This window comes from Podarcis cretensis, assembly GCF_951804945.1.
Source record: "Podarcis cretensis genome assembly, chromosome: 5".
Lineage (NCBI taxonomy): Eukaryota > Metazoa > Chordata > Lepidosauria > Squamata > Lacertidae > Podarcis > Podarcis cretensis.
The window spans coordinates 85,392,375-85,398,463 of NC_137174.1; the positions used below are offsets into that span (position 1 = coordinate 85,392,375).

At 45.4% G+C, this 6,089-nt stretch overlaps 1 protein-coding gene and 1 long non-coding RNA gene across 3 annotated transcripts in view; both read right to left on the bottom strand.

Moving 5' to 3' along the window:
- The window catches only part of LOC307217224, a 294,245-nt gene extending 291,324 nt beyond the window's left edge, over positions 1 to 2,921 (bottom strand). Inside the window, exons 1-2 of the long non-coding RNA XR_013839455.1 lie at positions 506 to 2,921; positions 24 to 202 (exon numbers count right to left, since the gene is read on the bottom strand). This is a non-coding gene — a long non-coding RNA (uncharacterized lncRNA). The remainder of the gene's footprint in view (positions 1 to 23; positions 203 to 505) is intronic.
- ZBBX (zinc finger B-box domain containing) overlaps positions 1 to 5,654 on the bottom strand; it is a 51,119-nt gene extending 45,465 nt beyond the window's left edge. The window contains exon 1 of one of the 2 annotated variants that reach the window (XM_079977810.1): positions 5,530 to 5,654. The gene's annotated coding sequence lies outside the window, so the exon portion shown is untranslated. Of the gene's footprint in view, positions 1 to 5,525 lie in introns of both variants that reach the window. The other variant, XM_079977811.1, reaches the window with a different exon arrangement.
- Between the last annotated feature and the right edge of the window lie 435 nt (positions 5,655 to 6,089).

Here is a 6,089-nt window from a genome sequence, read left to right on the forward strand (position 1 = left end):
CTCATGGTCAGGGGTACCTTTACTTTTACCTTTACTATATGAGAAAGCATAATTCTGTTAATCACTGTCACAAGAACATCAGAAGAGCCTTGCTGGATCGAGCGAAAAGCCCATCCTAGTCTAACATCCCCTCCTCAGTGGCCAGCTAGATGCCTATGGGAAGCCCCAAGGCAGAACCAAGATGCAACAGCAATCTCTCCATCTGTGATTCCATAGAATAGAATCATAGAACCATAGAATCATAGAGCTGGAAGAGACCACAAGGGTCATCGAGTCCAACCCCCTGCCAAGCAGGAAACACCATCAGAGCACTCCTGACATATGGTTGTCAAGCCTCTGCTTAAAGACCTCCAAAGAAGGAGACTCCACCACACTCCTTGGCAGCAAATTCCACTGTCAAACAGCTCTTACTGTCAGGAAGTTCTTCCTAATGTTTAGGTGGAATCTTCTTTCTTGTAGTTTGGAACCATTGCTCCGTGTCCGCTTCTCTGGAGCAGCAGAAAACAACCTTTCTCCCCAGCAACTGGAATGCCGGCTGCCTCTGACAGTGGAAGCAGAACCTTGTCATTACGGCTAGGGCAGGACTCATGGAATTCCACATTCATGGAAGCTGCCAACATTGTTGAATTTCCAATACCAGTTAAAGACTTTGTCGCTCACACAGGCCTTTGAAAGACTGGTTGGTTACATGAATGAATGAACTTTATTACGGTCACAGACCAGGATTAAAAAAAGCATACAGATAAAATAGCAGTTAGAATTTTTTCACCGATAATTGTTAGGGCAAATGAGGACAAGGAAACAGGCATAAAACATCCAAATAAAATACAAGCTTAAACACAGATAATGGATGGATAAAAAACTAATAATTAAAACAGATAAGAGCTAAAAACCAACAAAGACACGCAGTTAAAACAACTGTAAGAGCATAAGAACTAAAAGACTTGCAGATAAAACAACTATAAGAGGCTACAGAGTAGAAGCCTCTTAAAAAGGGAACACTCACAGTGTTAAAAACTGCTGTGCAAATATGGTTAAAACAGACAATTAAAACAATATACAACACTAAATTTAGAAACAATGTACAACAATAAACTGTCCCAGGGAGTTGACTCAAAATCACCCATGGAACCGGCGCCATCTTCCTGGTTGGTTACATTTTGATGCAGCTCTTAATTTCTCTCTCCTTAATATGCCATTGCTTTTACATTAGGGTTGCCATATTTCAAGAAGTGAAAATCGAGACAAAAATTTGTTGAGATTTTTTTTCTTGGCGGGGGGGGGGGGGATCGCTCAAAGAAAGTTACTGAGATGGGGGGGGGGGGGCGTTTCCAAAACCCGGACATTTTGCCGATTCCATCATCGCAATCCCAGAAGTATGGCGACCCTACTTTACGTACACGTCAGTTATTACTTAAATTGTACCCTGCTGTGAAATTGCTCTACAATGAAGAGATGTCTAAATATATTTTAAATAAATAGCTATACGGCACTAAAAACGAATACAGGATACACGTGACGAAGATATATATATATATTTAAAAAAACTAGAGTAGTTTAATCCAACTAGATTAAGTTTATATAGTAAACAGAATTAGAGGTGTAGGAATTAATATGTAGAATAAATGGTAATATTGGCCCCTATAGTGATGATCACCATTTAGTGGTAGGACTTTTCCTTATGAATATGTTATTGGGTGAGCATGGTATGGATTTTGGTGTTTAAAATTATCTGGTTTTGTTTTATTTGTAGTGCTTCATGTGGTTAAGTCACTTTGCAACTGTTTCTTTTGTACAAAACTACAAATGTAAAAAAACAAAAAAGAACCCCTATTCTTACTCATTCCCTTCCGCATCAAAGGCCCTACTTTTTAATAGGTGTCTACTAGCAGATCCCTGTTTCATCCCTTGGAACTCCCCAAGGATGCTCCTCTGGCCCAAGCGCTGCCTTCAGAAACTTTAAAACCTGGCTCTCTAAGGAGATTTTGGAGAAAGGTTAGTTCGCCCTCTTTTCTGTCTTCTTTCTGATATGGATTCTTCCCTACTTTTCTGTGGTTATATTGGCTGGATAATAGTCTGTCGATTTCATTTTTCTTCTCTCTGCTGATGTGTAATTCTTATTATACTGTGTATTTATTTGTTCCCTTTTTTTTTAACTGAGCTTGCTTTTGAGCTACTTTGAATTGTTTAAGAAAAGTGGGATATACATAACGGAAAATCTCCAAAAACTTCCGCAATACTTAAGTGACCAAAAGATTTGAGTGAACAATTTGTATGATCTATATGCATAATTCACATATTGCCATTTAAGAATGGAGGCTTACCACTGGCCTCTTAGAAATTGAGGTTAGTATTCTGCAAGTGGGAAGCAAGCTAGGAGCTGTTGCTTACAAGCATTTTCAGAAACTGAAAAATAAAGTTTTAAGCAAGAAGAATTCAGCCGAGGTGTTGAGGTATACATGGGTTTGTCAACTAAAATACCCTGAACTTCATCTGCACCTTTACAGCAGCTTAATCAGCAACATAAATAAGCAACGGTTAAAATATGGAGACAATTATTATCATCATCTGCTAATGTCAGCAAATCAAACATCTGAAGAAGGCAACTAGGAAAAAAATTCTGTAAAATAAAATAGAAAGTTGGTAACCAGGTACAGAAGAGGAGTGTTAGGTGGAACAAGTCAAAAGATCTAAAGGCTTGCGTTACCATCTTAAAAGCACATAGAAATAACTCTATGAAAGAAAGAAAGACAGAGGAGTAACCTGGCACACATCTGCCTTTCTTGCGAGCAACAGTCAATTAAGCCCCTCCCAAATGGCGACATTAGACTCAGCAGCAGCATATGGCAACATTGCAGGGGGGCTGCAGTTCTGTGCTCTATATGCTTTACATACAAATGCTCTTCATGTTATATTCCCAGCATATCGCAGCGGAAACCCTTGGAGAGTTAACATATTGGATTGGATTGGCCAACAGTAAAAAGGTAAAGGGACCCCTGCCCATTAGGTCCAGTCGTGACCGACTCTGGGGTTGCGGTGCTCATCTCGCTTTATTGGCAGATGGAGCCGGTGTACAGCTTCCGGGTCATGTGGCCAGCATGACTAAGCCGCTTCTGGTGAACCAGAGCAGCGCCCGGAAACGCTGTTTACCTTCCCGCCGGAGCAGGACCTATTTATCTACTTGCCCTTTGATGTGCTGTCGAACTGCTAGGTTGGCAGGAGCAGGGACCGAGCAACGGGAGCTCACCCCGTCGCGGGGATTCGAACCGCCAACCTTCTGATTGGCAAATCCTAGGTTCTGTGGTTTAACCCATAGCACCGCCAACAGTATGATCCAATAAAATGCAGCTTTGTATGTTCATTCTGTGCCCTACACAAATATGACAATGTAGAGAGAGCTAGGTACATTTGGGTTTTCTGCCGGTTACGAACACATGTGTGTGTGTGTGTGTGTGTGTGTGCGTGTGTGTTGCTTTTTATGTATAATTTTACAATTTTTTTTTTTTTTTTTTTTTTTTTATTTTATTTTTTTAGATTGACACCATTGCTCCCTTTGTAAACTATTGTTGTTCCATGTTTCTCTGGTCTATGACCGTAATAAACTCATTCAATTCATATAATTACAAGCCCAGCTCGCTCAGTATTGTCTACACACTGACCAGCAATTCTCCAGGATTTCAGATGGGACTGTCACCCAGCCCTACCTGGAGATTCTGGGGGTTGAACCAGGCACCTTCTGTGTGCCAAACAGAATTGCTGGGAGCACGCATGAGGAAAGACAGAACTGCTCATGGTGGTGAAATAGGAGTGAGTCTGTAGTAGAAGGGTTTCAATAGGGCTTTGTCACAGCTACAGTGGCACCTTGCAGAGCAGCGATTTGTTGTGCATCCTTTTCGTCTAGCATTCAGGGCTCCGGAACGGATCCTGGTTGCAAAACAAGGTACGACTGTATTCTACAAGAGTGGAACATTCTGTTATTAGGCATTCTTTTATCCAACTGGTCCATGTATAAAAAGGGTCACAATTCCAACCACACCAATACTGAGATTTTTGAAGCTCTTTGGGGAGATTATGATTTGCTATATTTTTCATATTTTTAAAACATTAACAATTTATTGTTGCTACCCTTCGTAAGCATTCAGGACAGACTGAACACTAAGTTTTAATGACTGTGCAAACGAAAGGGCCAGAGTACATCTTCTGCATGCAGAAGGAAGTCAGCAAGCGTGTATGAAACTAGGGCAGAGAGACGGAAGACTCCAGTTGAATGCCCCACTCAGCCATGAAGCTCATTGGGTGACATCGGTCCAGTCTTGTGTTTCTTACCCTAACCCATCTCACAGGGTTGCTGTAAGGATAAAATAAGGAAAAAACATGTAGGATGCCTTGCACACCTTGGAAGGTCTTATAAATAAATAAATTGCTGGTTATCTCCGATTAAAGGAATTAAGCGGCATTTGAAGAGAAACATCCTTCTCTGCCAGAGGCTGCCAGTCAGAGCTGACAATGCTAGATCGTAGGCAAAGAGTGCCTGGCCTGGTATCGCACAGCTTCTTATGCATCTAGGATCACTTTGCTGCTTGCAAATCCTAACTCCGCCACCTACTTGACAACCCCACTGCAAGTTATCTCCCAGAGCCACTACTGAAAGTTAACTTTTTCCAACTATGCCCGCACCTCACCCCTTCGCCACCAGGATTCACCACCTTATTTTTCCGTCAGGGTGGATTTGCAGCAGGCAGAAATTCAACAAGGAAAGCCCCCCAGACACCCCCCCCCAGCTTCACCCACTGGGTTTCCGCCTGATTTGCAGCTGTTCCATTCCAAAGGCCCAGCTTGGGGAGGGAAGGAGAAAGAAAGGTGGCAGCCCAACAACACCCACCTTCAGGGCTGGGATCATGGACTTAATCAAGGGGGGAGGGCAGTTGCAACCCTAGATCAAGTAAAACAATAGAAATACTTAACTAACTGACAATCACGGCAGTTCTGCACTCCCCCCACCCCCACCCCCAAAGTCCTGCACCCACCCTAACAAAAATCTGGCTGTGCCCATGGGTGGGATTCACCAATTGCAGAAATGTAGCAAGTGAAGCTTTCTAGTTCCTACCCACAGGGTTTTTAGGCTGAAGGTATTTCATGTTTGGCCCTTCAGCAGGAACCCCTGAAAAAGAAAAGGAAAAAAAATCCCAAATCAAGGCATCACGTCATCTAGCTCAGTATTGCTTACACGGACTGGCAGCAGCTCTCCAGGATTTGAGGCTCTGCATGCAAAGGGACGTGGGGGGGGGGGATGGCTTCTGCATGCAGAGCAGGTTCTCTACCCGTCCAACCCTGCCCCGCCCCAGCCAAGAATAACCCGGCGCCCTTCCGACGAGACCCCCGACGCCCCTTTAAATTAACCCTTTCTTGGCCGCCGGCTCCCCCCGCCTCACGCAGCCGCAGAACCATTTTGCCCCCCACCCGCACACCACACCCCTCAACTGCCCCCTCGGCCCAGCATTTCGCCCACCCCCACCCCTCAAGACCTGCCTCCAACGCGGGAGAGGGGCGAACTAAGCGCCGCAGCGGCAGCGACGCGAGCAGCTCTCCCACCCAACCAGCCGCCTCGAATCCCTCCTATCGCGGGGCGGGAGCGACGCGCCGGACGGGGCCTCGCCGGTCTGCATGGCAACGGGTCAACGCGGCGCCTTCCACTTCGGAAAGCAGGGGTGGGGCAGTGGCCGCGGCCGTAGCTTCGGAAGGTTCCATGCTGCAGGGGGGGGGGTGGAACAGAGAATGAGCCTGGGGGGGGGGAGTGGGGGAATGGAATGATCCGGCTTTTCATTTCCGAGCCTGCTTTGGTTCGCTTTTGGTGCATTTGGAACATCCCAATTCTATATTTCGCTTTAAGGCGGGTGTCAAAGCTCACCACCACCTTGCCAGATCCACAAGATCCCTGGTCTCCATGGTTGCCCAGGGCACTGGAGCCCCTCAGGGGGAGTTGGTCCATTAGGTCAAGGGGCCCTAACCTCCCAACCTCAGTGTGCCCCCAGTAAGCCCCCACCTGCCTGCAGTGGGTCTTACAATGCCTACCAGCTCCTTCCTGCTGA